Source organism: Centruroides sculpturatus, unplaced genomic scaffold, assembly GCF_000671375.1.
Source record: "Centruroides sculpturatus isolate CEXI.00-Female unplaced genomic scaffold, Cexi_2.0 scaffold907, whole genome shotgun sequence".
NCBI classification, from domain to species: Eukaryota; Metazoa; Arthropoda; class Arachnida; order Scorpiones; family Buthidae; genus Centruroides; species Centruroides sculpturatus.
This window is the reverse complement of record NW_019385244.1, coordinates 260094-273648: the sequence shown is the minus strand read 5'-3', so window position 1 is coordinate 273648 and position 13555 is coordinate 260094. Positions and strand designations below refer to the sequence as shown.

Sequence of the window (13555 nt, the reverse complement as noted above, 5' to 3'; positions counted from 1 at the left end):
TCTTGCACATTATTGTATATACATATCATTATTGTTCTGCTGCAGCATATATCTGTATAATATTTATTATTACTATTAGTATTGTCTATTTTAATTTACCGTACATGTTATTCTACTCTCACGTTTTGTATAATATCGGTTGATTTATATTGGTCATCTTACCATCTGTTCATACTTTTCAATTGTCATACTGTTTGTACGTTATCTGTCTGTTATTATGTATGTATTTACCTGTGCTTTGACATATCTCTGTAATTAACCCGATTATGCTCTTGCGGTATCGGGAATAAATAAAGATAAAGATAAAGTAAAGTAAAGTAAAGTCTATGAGGACTAAGTATTTTATAGAATCGAAAAACAATAGCATGGTTCCAGTTTGTCTGAATACGTTGAAAAGTGTGCTCAATATTTCGAGGTTTGAATTAACGGCATTTTGAAACGTTTCCGGAAAACAGTGCAGCTTTGCAAGGAAAATAGGTGGTGACAGAATTTCCGTTAAAAATGTGGCAAAGAAAGAAAATGTTATGCGTTTTATAAATAGTTTTAAATGTTCAGAACCTCGCTATTGTCCCAAACACACAGGTAGGAAGTATATTCCTGCAGAATTTAGTGTAAAGAAAATGTGGAAAATTTACAATACAATACTAGTAATTTAAGTATTACTAGTACAGACAGTACTAGTAATTTAAGAGTTTCATATTGGTACTTTAGATGTATTTTCAACAAAATGTATAATCTAGACTTTGGTTTCCTAAGAGTCGACGTTTGTTCTACTTTTCAAGTACATGAAAAAAATAAAATGTATGATCTCAGAACAAGAAAAGCAAAAGCTTATGACAGAAAAATGTATTCATAAGTTGCGAGCTAAGGCTTTTTACACAGCACTACAGAGCACTGACCCTAAAATTCTGACTTTAACTTATGACTGTCAGAATAATTTGCCATTGCCAAAACTGCCCGGCCAAGCTACCTACTATAGTAGACACATTTATCTAAACAATTTCACTGTGGTAAGGGGAAATTCAAAAGTAAATTGACCCCTAATAATGTGAAACTTATATTTGGATTGAAAATAAGTTTTCGAAAGGCTCAAAGAGATTTCTTCATGCATTTTCAACGTGTTAATGACATCAACAATAAAAGAGCCTTTGGAGACAGTTCACTTAGTGTGTGATGGATATAGTGGCCAGAAAAAAATCCAATTGTTCTGTCCATGGCTTGTTTCTGGCTATCAAAACATGCACTTAGAAACATAAAAAACACGAAGTTTTTTCCCCTATCACAGGGCACAGCTTTCTCCCGCCAGATGGGGTGTTTGGGATTACAGGAAAAGCAATAAGGAAGAAAGAATTCATTTACCATCCTTCAGAGTACATAGACATTATAAAGAAACATTCAAAAGTAATGAAAGTGAGAGAAAACTGTCAGTTTCTCGATTGGAAAAGAGAATGCCTTCATAGCTGGTTTCTTTATAAAGGCATCTCCTTTATGAAGAAACCAGCTCAATTTCAGTTTCAGCTTGTAGCATGTAGAAGAATAATTCTGAAAAGAACTCGAACAAAAAAAGGTACTTTTTAGAGAATACACTTATAGATCTAACCAAGTAATTTACAAGTCCCTAACAAAGCAAGGAATGCTAATGTTCAATATGAATCCACCTGTTATCCTTAAATCAAACACAATAAAACAAGCAAAGAAGGATGATGTAAATAATTTATTGAACAAACACTATGGCGATCAGTGGAGAGAGAATGAAGATTTTCTTTTTTACACAAATATCATTGATGGGGCTTCTAATGACCATGAAGAAGATGTGCCAACTTTTGAACCTATTGAAGAAGTAAGTTACGTTAATGTTTGAAATATTACACTAGGTTTTCCACTATCTGTAATTAATAAAGATTGTGTGCAGTTTGATTTTTGGTGTTTATTATCCCTCCAATAAAATAATGTTAAGATTCATTTTTCTTAGTTCTTGCTGTTTTCGATTATGTTAACTGTTTTGATTCATAACTAACATTCTCCATATAAGTTTGTTGCAAAACTCACATTTAACCAGAATTCGCTGCAAAACTCACACTGTCCATATTTTAAAGTTAAACTCTAGTTAACGTGTGCAATAGTTTCTATGCCAACAAAGATATAAAAAAATTGTTATAATATATCATGTGTTTCAACAATAAATAGATTTTTGCGTTTCTCCGAAAGTCTTAAAAAGTGAAGATTATGACTTTTGCATCTACACTCCTCATTTTATCTAATAATTACTTTTATTATATATACAGGATAATTGAGTAAATACAAGTACTGTAAATAATTAACAGGTATAATTAAACGAATTATTGATTATAGAAAAAATTCTAGTTTATAGTTTTAAAAAATTTCAAAGAATTATCATAGTTTTATTTATAAGAATTGCTTTGTATGAAATATAATAAATTTTTATTGTTTTAAAGTTTTATAAACAAATAAATTAATTTATAATGTCGAAATGGTTAGCCTAAATAAATTTTCATAAAAGTTTAAAATTATATATTTTGATATTTAAAGTATGCAAATTAAATTACAAAATTATGATTTAATTGCAAATATATATATATATATATATAAACTATTTATTCTAGGTAACTTGTTTTATAATTGTCAACAGTCAGCTAATCTCGTGGTGCATAACCTATTCAACTTGTAAAGAAAATGAATGTTGCAGAGGATTTCAATGCAAACCTATGGGCGATAAAGGTGATTTAATTATATATAAACAATTTAAATTATTTTAAATTTATTACATAATATTAATAAATCAGCATAAGTTAATTGTAACGCCTACTATGATGAATTCAAGATCGAATCCTATCTGGATTCACTATATATATTATACTTGTCACAGACTATATAGTGTGTGATAATTATTTACAATTATCATTACGTGAAAATCGTAGCTTTAAATCGAGACGATTTCAATTATTTCGGAATACCACAGCATTTAATATTATAACTTCACTCTTCAAGCATCTGCCCAAATTTTTTCGAGAATAGGAAACTCACGTTCGTTTGTCATATGCGTCACGTTTTTAATACTTGTTTTTTATTTTTTAATAAATATTTTGCTTTTGAACATAATTTTTGACTTTAAAAAGAGCATGGACTTAATTACTACAATATTCGGAAATTTTAAGAATAAAACAAATAGGCAATCAATCATACTGTACATCTTTGAATTGCTTATATGCAGTATGTAGTTAATTAAATTTTTAACGTTATCACTATCGATTTAATGTTAAAATGAACTTTTCACATAAAAAATATACACAAGGAAACTTACTACAATATTTATATAAATAGTTCATTCTAATATTTTATATTAGAATGAGGTCGGTCATCATCTATTTCGGTATTGAAGTAAGCCGAGTTTTCTTCTGAGATACAAAAAATTATTAAATTTATTTCACGAATAGAATTATTATTTTAAATTTGATTGCAAATAATATTTTTAGGGGTTATTATAATTAAAACATTAACATTTAAAGTAGAATTTAAACATTGATCGTCTTGTAATGGCAATCCATAAAATTGCTACGTACAATAAAATTATAAAAAATTCATTTCAATCACAAAATGCACTTTAAAAAATTGATATTTTAATTTTAATTATAAATAATTTTTAACTTTAAATGTTGGCATTTGAATTATGTAGCGATTGATAATTATTAAGAAGTAGATACGATTATTAATATATGAAGGAATGAATTATGTAATCAAATGATTGATGAAAGAAATAAAATATAAATCTTTATATAATATTATGAACAAATAAAGTTTTAATAAATTTTAATCTTTTTAATATTTTATAAGAGTTTGCCTTGTCAAAATAATTGAAATTTATAATATTTACGAATAGCAGAACGATTTCCTTTAAAATGACGAAAAAAGCTCTGAAACTCATTTTTTGAAGTTAACAATATAATGAAGCAAACCATTAAAACTTATAAAAACAAAATGTCAAGTTTTTTCTTAATATACAAGAAATACAATAAAATTATTCATTTTTTGACAAAGTTCTGAGGTTCCCGAAAGAAAATTCATGTTATTTATGAAATAAATGTAGTAATTCATAACAATGTAATTTAACTACAAATTTACAACGAATAAAATCGGATTAATTTATAATTGAAATAAATCATCATAACTTTTAATGTAAAATATCGAAACGAGCTATTCTGAATAGTATATTAATTTTATATAAATATACAAAGCATGTTTCAATAATCAAGAACAACATCAACAAGCAATATTGTAAGAACATTAAGAAATATTTTCTGCAAAGTTTTTCATAAAGCCGTAAATGAAATCTATTTCATCTGGAATTACATTCTCCATAGTTTCCTTTGTTGTGGAGTGTGCAGCAGTTATTAATTAAAAAAACAAATATACTGCACAATAAAAAAGCAAAATTAATGATATCGAAAAGAATTTATCATCAAAACATTATTATAAATTACGAACAGTCCCCCATTGTTTTAATCCTTTCGTTCTATAATCAATAATAATCATCATATTTACAAATTATTATTTATTTTTTCTGTTAATAATAATCACAATTTTTATATAATTTTATAAACGTTTATTTAATTTAATCTTTAGATTCCCCTTGCTCACCAATAAACTCCACGTATGGCTTTTATTTCACAAACTGTCCTTGTTCCAGTGGTTTGTCATGTAGAGTTTCGGTAAGTATAGAAATTTTAATAGGAATATCTCTCATTTAATATTATTAAAATTTGTAAAATCGAAATAAATAAATTTAGCATTCTATATTTTACTTTAATACAAGTATTTCTCCATAAGTTTTCATACACTGTATTCTAAAGGTTAATTCACAGCTCAGAGTTGTCTTAGCTTACAAGAGATTACGACTTGGTCCACAGAGATTTCAATAATACCGTTTGTATGGATAAGCCTTGGTATGAACTTTTATTGAGCAATAAGAGAAAGCGTGCTTCTCAAACATGTTCAAGAAAATCAAAGTAAAAAGAAATTGGAATGACTTAAGAATAAGTTTTGAGGAAAATTTCATCGAAGACCGCGTGGCTTGCCGACTCCGTGCTTGATATTAGGCGAATGAACACGGGTATCGATCCTCATGGAGCAGAGGGGAACAGTGGCAGCATGTGAAGTATAATATGAGATGCTTTGGGGAGGGCGCGCAGTGCGCAATCCTAATAAATTCGTTTTTATTTTGTATAATGTCTTGATCGGCGCTGGTTTTAATAAAATATTAATTTGAACTTTAAAATTAATCAAAACCGGCGCCGATCAAAACATTACACAAAATCAAAATGATTTTATAGGGTTTCGTGCCGCGCGCCCTCCTGTAAAGCATAGCCATATTAGACGTCACAATCAGCCACTAAAAGGAATATACCCCCAATATTTTTGTATCAGCAAATTCTCCCCTTTCCCTATTGTTATTTTATACCATACATAAAAATTAAAAATACAAACGAGTACTGAACACAACAAATACGCCTTATTTTGTATATCCACCCAAAACTCGACAACTTGAACATTTTCTTTACTTATTGTTATTGGGCCTTCTCCCAATATTTATACAGATCGACTTCGATGCGGATGCCAACTTAGGAATTTATTCCTTAAGTTGGAGGAAATCAGCAGGCTGGGAAATTTAGGGAGAGAAATAGTTTTGGGGGAAAATATAAAGTCTGTCCATATTGGTTAGTGGAGTTTCAGCGACGTGTAGGAGCTTCCAAGTCACACGACTTATCATTCTTCCTGCGCGAAAATCGCGAGGCAATATCCGGAGCAGGCCGATTGATTAACATGATGCTTTTGCTTAGAGGTGGCCACGCCGTCTGCTCCCTAAAAAGAAAATTTGTTTTACTGGATTGTCAAAAGATTAATATTTTTTACATGCATTACAACTGGAGAAAACCTAGGGAAAACTTGTTTCAGTTTTGGTTTTATTAAATTAAAATATGATAATGATGAAATGCATTAAATTACTTTCATCTTGAATAATTAATAAAATATCTGCTGTATACAGTACTTGACAACATTGAATCAACTAAAACACAGTTCACAGAATCAATATTTTGCTATTAAGTTACTTCCTACGTTTCCTAATTTTTTTAAAATTAATATTTAATTCTTCGCAGCTGAGCAACAGAGACATAATATAAATCCTCCTATACAAAATTAGAGAACCATCGACAAATTAATGTCTTTCTTCATTTTGTAATTCTAAGAGATATAGTTTTTATGCTTAAAAATAAAGTCAATTTTAGAATTTATTATTAATAAAAAATATCTTTCACTTAAACAACAATATTAACGTAATATTAAAATATTTATATTAATATTTTCTTTGTTTCTAATTTCAGTTGAGAGGTTTTCGATGTGCATAAAGAAAAGCAACTTTTATTTAATCGACTGCTGTGATCAACGTAAATATTTATAACCTAAATTNGTGAAGTTACACAGATAAAACTACTTATATATAAAGTAGTTTTGCTTCTTGAAACAATTATCAATAATTTAATATAAGAAACGAAACAGTTTTGAAATCTTCTTACGTATAAAAAGTCAATGGAGAATACGGAAATAGTCTTGGGAGTACTTTATATAAATTAAAGACAAAGTATGAATATCTAAAACTGACTTCATATATTATTAAGATATGTAAATTAATAAATAGTCCTGTCATACATATTTCAGCTAAGTTTTTGTGGACATTCACATTGAGAACTCATTATTTAGAAATGTAAAATATTTTGGAAGGAGGTTGAACATTTCACTTAGCTATTTAAATCGAAAGGTTTAATTTAAAGATTCACAATTTACGGAAACTCAACCTTTCTCCGCAAACTTTGTATAACACCAATCAAACAATTAATCAGTATTGCTACTATTGAAAAAAATAAAATTCATACTTTTATATGACCTTACCCTATTTAACTGAATCTGAAAAAGTTTTACAGTGTACTACAAGAAACATTTGATCAGAATACAAATACCGACGAAATGGACACTGAGTGACAGTAGAAGAATAATTGTAATAATTATCAACATTCAAATGTCTGTATGTGTAAAATATATACACGTAACACATTGACTTTGTTATTTTCATTTATTAAAACAACACAATGTAAAGTTCAATCACTGTCAAAGTGAAAAAATCCCCCAAGTCTATAGTTTCTTTGCGTACAGTAACTATTAACTAATATACAGTACAATTACTGTATATTAGTTAGTTACTGTATATTAGGGCATAGATACGTTCTATAAGTTTTATCTTTGTTGATTTAAAAGTCTACAATGGAATTATTTCAGGAGACGTTTAAAAGCTATAACCTTAATTATGTTGCTAACAGGAAAATATGATTTAGCGATTCGTTTTAAATTGGGCCCTACAATTCAACTCCATAAGAGTTCTCATTATTATTTACGATGGATCATTGATTGCTATGTATCACGTTTCAAATATTCCACAGATAACATTAGTCTACAAAATATTCATTGCAACGAACAGAACATTTTAAAGGGGAGCTAAAATGTTGGCTAAAATGTCTTTACTGCGAAACTTCCAGATAGTGAAGAAAGTCACTAGTAGCCGGAGGCATTGTTTTTATTTAAAAAATAATAATAATAACAATTTCGCTATTACCTGCTAATTCTGGTTAACGAATTATTTCGATTTCCTAAAGATCCAATAGAAAGAGAAACTAAAGCAATTTCAGTTTCGTTTTATTAAATGATTGATACATTTTCAATATTTGGAAACAAGGAGCCGGTTTATGACAATAACAATGTGAATAATGAAATTATACAACAGATATCAAAGATATACAGTATGTATTGTATTAATCGCAAATTTCAAAAGTTATATTGAAAATGGAAAATTAATATTAGAAACATATTTAAAAATAATATTATCTGTTCACGTAAATTAAATATTCAGAGCAGATAGTTATGCATTTTTTTAAAACCGAATATTTTTTAACGTTCTTCTTAAATTTACTATTAATACAACATATATTGCGCCAAAGTAAACATAATGAAACTGACTTATGAAATTTAAAAATAGATTTTTTTCCTATAAAATGTAATAATTATGTATCATTTCTCATAATCTAGATCAGTGTTTCTCAACGGGGGCGATATCGCCCCATCTGGGCGATTAGTAACAATTTATATTTTGAGAGGCGAAAAACAATTTTCTGGGTGATATAGTAAAACATTATATTAAGAATAATTAGATATTTTATTCGTTATGTCGTACAATAATTAAACAAATAACATTATACTAGTCACTAGTCTATTCAATGCAGTACGAATTTGGCATTAGCCTTGGCCCTCGGCATCGGAATTTTGAAGTGAAGGGAGCGATACTACGTAACGGTTTTATTGAAGGGGCGACGATTCGTTACAGGTTGAAAAACACTGATCTAGATCAAACTATGTTGTTAATAATTATACTTATGACATCGTGCCGTATTTAGTTTTTTATACTATGTACTGTACAGACACTCAGCTTATGTACTAAAATTAATCTATAAATTTAATCTTATTAATACGCACATACACATATACAGTATATATATATTACACGATATACCCATTTATTGAAAAGTTTAACAAACGATTTATGCAAAAATGTAATTATTTAAAAAATCTAAAATAAATTTACAATAGTAATGAACTCAATCTCACATTAATGAATTATTAACGAAGATTACAATAAAAAATGGCTCCAACATCGTCTCACATACCAGTTCCATCGCATGCTAAAATGAAAGTTAAGCTGTTTTACAAGATTTATTATTCCGTTGCTTCTGGTACTGTATATGTATTCGAAACTTATACAGACAGAAGCAATTTATACAGCTGAGTTTATAAAACTCATAGATATGCTCTTGATACTTGTAATTTATCTAATTTATATACGAGTAATTACAGAAAACCAATAACTACTACATTAATGAAACCGATCGTTAAAAACTGCATTTTTAAAATAGCGACAACTATATTGTATTTTGCAAGAATTAAATACTGTATATAGACCTACTCAGTGAGTAATGTTACGTGTACTGTACAGATATTTTAAATGAAAATTGTTTTTTATATCGTTGATAACGCATCAATAAATACTGATTTATTATCTGATAATGCACATTATTTCGATTTATGTTGCTAGATATTTTAAAATAAACATAATTACTACCACGCCAACAATTGTAGTTGATTCGTCAGCCATGTTTCCTTCCCTTGAACAAGCTTCTCACAGTTTAAAACCATTTATGATTTTAATTTTGGTAATAAATTAACAAAACCATCGAAAATAACATTTTCTTTTTTTAAAATATGTAACGTAATTATTTAAGAATTATTTTTTGATATACCATTACCAGAAAAACAGGAAGATACTAACGAAAATTATTTTTAAAAAATCCGATAAAATTATGTAATTCAAAACACACAGAAGCATTTGTTTCAATAGAAGCTTTATTAAAATTATTTTCTGAAAGCAAAATCTTATAATAAAACTTTATAAAATATTATTAAATATTCATATTGTACATTCATATTGTATTTTACATAACAGATAAATGACGCAATTGTAACATATTTAATATTTTTCATAATAATAAAATATATTTTAAAATTTGTTGTCAATTATTTTTATTACTTTGCTACTAATTCCATCGTTACTAATAACGAAATAAAAAGTATAATTTATTTACACACGAAGAATAAAAGCCGTATAATTAGAAAAATAAAGTGCAAAACTAATTTTGAAAAAGACACGAGTTTCATTTATAATGCTTTGTCATACGATCACTAGATGGCGTTTCTAGAAACTTTGACTAGTTATGGGAAGAGTTTTGTAAATATCGATATGTCGATATATAGATAACCCACAAAGCCGATAAAGATATTATCTAATATCATCGCAAAATATCGATATATCGAACTAACCTGGGAATTTGACTAATAGGGTTAATATTTCGCCTTGCAGGTTCAAAAATCATAACAGGGAAAGGGATCTTATAAAGGTATACGTAAGTGAAATACTCGTGCGAAGATAATTACGTAATATTTCCACACTTTACTTTTAACAGCGTGGAAATCCAACCCAGCAATACTGTAATTTATTGGATCCCAAAACCTGCACTTTAGATATGAAAGCTGTACAAAAAATAAAAAAGTTAATGTATTCAGAAATTACCAAATACATGCAAATGCAGTATGCAATTTGTTTGTTTGTTTATTATTTTTATGATCTTACTCGATACGTTCCAAACTCTGCATTACGTAGCCTGCTAACTTAGTACGTTGTAACAAATCATTTTTCGGAGAGGAAAGATAAAAACGTTAGCTTTGAAAGGATTGAGGTGGCGAGCTTGTTTCGTATCGACGTCATAATGAGACCCACATTCGAAAACACTTTCCAACGGAACAGAGCTTCTTGGGATACAGTAATAATGGTCTGCTAACTTCTTCGTGTTGGGAATACGGCAGACAAATGTTCCCATTCTTTTAAGGGGCAGCATTTACGGTCTATCAAATTTTGATTTAATCGGGTAATCTGCAAGATACCCGAGTCTCTTTGAGTTTCAATGTCTGTCTGCTTTGAGCTAGATTGGTGTGGAAGCTCCAGATATTGTCACTGTTAACAATCTGTACTACCCTATCGTGTAACTGGTGCTCATCCCCTTCTTTACTTGTTCTCGCAACATCTTTTAGGGCCTCATTGATAGAGACATTGCCTGTGAACAAGCTACTGGTGAATCAAAATGCAGCCTTTTAAATCGCGTATCAAATATCCTAGAAATAGCTAGCAACTGGTTGGTTTCGGCATCCTTAACCTTTTAATTTTGTTTGGGAGCATACAGTACTTCAAAAAAATTAAGACACAGGAACTTACGGAGCCCGACAATCTAGTATATCGAATATCGTTAACACCAAATAACCCGACAATATACAGCTCGAAACTCCCGAAACGTGAAGACATAAAACATACCAAAAAAATGGGTTTGAGGTAAATCTCTTCCTTTCTTTCCCTCTAGGCAGAAAACAGTTCGAAAAATTCCGTTAATCTTCACACTGACTTGGTTGCACAGTCTTTACTTTTCCACGCAATTTCACCACCACCACTACTTTGCTTCTTCCCCCTCCTCTCCTTACTTCCGTTCTGGCCTCTCCTCGAGACACACCCTCCAATAAAACACTTACCCTCGGTCACACACCCCGGAATTACACAACTCCTCTCCACTGAGTCGGACCCACCACGTGGCAATAGTAGAGAAAACCTGAAAAGTTTTCTCTACTGTTTCTAAAGGCGTTCTGACAGCTGTGGCTTTGGTCATACAACTTATCATTGGCAGTACAGAACTAAATTCTTACATGAAGGATGTATGCAGAAATCATACGAGGTGCACTGTGAAAACTTAGTAATACTGCGCTTAGATCGTGGTTCAGTTCTACAAATCTGGTCATCTCTAGAGTTCCAGTGTGTTGGCTCAGATTGTTTCAATTTTTTGTTCTTCGATTTATTTTGAGTCCGAATGCTTTTCAATTTGTCTGACGCTGCAATTGAAAATACCTTACAATCAATGTTCCCTCTAATCTGCGCGGCTGCGCACTGCTCAAATTGTTACCGTGCACGAGATTTGTGCGCCGCGCAGGCGAGCATCCACACTGATTTGAATTATTGTTTACTTATTTCTCACTCTGTCTGCAACACGATTATTCCTACGTATATTTCGATTAAATACACTAAATCATTGACAAAAGATAATATTTTGTATGGAAGTATGTTTTAAAATGAATTTTAATCTCTATAATTATTTTAATTTTTATAGGAAAAAATAAGATTATATATATGCTCAGAAAAATTTTTTGCTCAATCTGCTCAGCAAAAATTTTTTTTGCTCAGAGAAGTACATGTTCCGCTCAGCTACAAAAAAAATTAGAGGGAATATTGGTCATAACCTGATGTTTCTCTATCCCCCACTCATCACACATTGATTGTAAAATCTCACTTATATAATCAGCAGTATGCCTGTCTTGCAACTCTTTAACTCCTAACTCCACAGACTCAAATTCACTGCCATCTACGAAATGGCATGTAAGAGACATGTGACGTATTATTCTATCAGTCCATATATCAGTTGTAAACGAAAGATGTTGGACAATAGAAATTTTCGAGCGAAGTAAAGCTGACACTGCCACATACTTTTCCTCAATCATTTCACGATTTTTTTCCGGTTTGGTACTTTGTAGACTGGCTCTGCAATTTTGCGGAATTTTTTAAAAGCTTGACTCAAAGTGATAGCGGGAAGTTCTCTTTCCAAATTAAGTTTTCAAGAGCAAGTTTTTTTTACTACATACAGTAAAAGCAAATTAGTTTTTATTAAATTATTTATATTCTTTTCATTATTAAGTAATATAGGCTAATCTTACCTAGTACTGTACCATTCCTATTGTTTGACTGTCGAAAACTTGTCAGGAATGTGGTCTTACTTCAGACGTTCGCTACCAGGTGCCGTCTTATATGGAAGTCCATTTTGTATCATTGTTTACTGTTTACTATCGCCTTATTCGACAGGGTTTTAAAGAAATTCTTACAAAAACGTATCTTTTAAATGATGCGTGTATAATTGCAAAGACAATTATTATCCAAAGAAACAAATAGTAAATGTATTTAAGGCACCAAAAGATTTGGAATTATTTAAAAAATGGAAACGAGCGATACCGTGTTCAGATCGAAAACTGACTGCGAAAAGCATTTTGCTCCGCATCAATTTCTTCGTTCGTTGAGAATATATAAAAATGGAAAGGAAATCATCAAAGTTCCTTATAAAACTCCTCGACAAACTAAGGATGGAATTCCCAGTTTGTTGTCGAATTGCTCATCATATCTTTTTAAACCCAGCAAAGCATTTCCAAAAAGTATTTTAATTACCTTTATTATAGTTTATAAACTGTTTAACCAACCCATAACCTAAAACACTTCTAATTGCTGCATTTTTTCAACTGCAGTGTATAAAAATTATAACCAAATATTTTTTATTACAGCGGTTTTTGAGACAATTAGAAGAGTTGGATGTCAAAATAAATATCCTGCTTCTCCAACATTTTTGCAACTATAATAATGATATATATATTATATTAACTATGTATTGAACTATACACATATATACAAGGTCTGTTCAAAAAGTATCGGACCTTTGGTCGGAAAAAATAAATTTATTGACTTTGAGGTACAAAACCCTAATCCCCTTCAAAGTAGTCTCCTTGGTAATGTATACACTTCTCCCAGCGTTCCTGCCATTGCTGGAAACACTTCTGGAACGCATCTTTTGGAATGGTTATAAGCCGGTCCGTCGCATTTCGCATGATGTCTTCTCTCGACTAAATTTGGGTTCCTTTTAGCGGCATTTTCAGCTTGAGAAATAGCCAAAGGTTACACGGAGCCATGTGGAGAGAGTACGGAGCGTGACGAACCACAGGAGTATTGTGTTTGGCGACGAAAGCC

The 13555-nt window shown here is 30.2% G+C and overlaps 1 long non-coding RNA gene across 1 annotated transcript; it reads left to right on the top strand.

The window, feature by feature from the left end:
* The first annotated feature begins 2622 nt into the window (after positions 1–2622).
* Positions 2623–6483, top strand: LOC111636662. The gene is made up of 3 exons (XR_002758566.1): positions 2623–2739; positions 4642–4727; positions 6399–6483. It is a non-coding gene; the product is annotated as an uncharacterized LOC111636662 (long non-coding RNA).
* The last annotated feature ends 7072 nt before the right edge of the window (positions 6484–13555 follow it).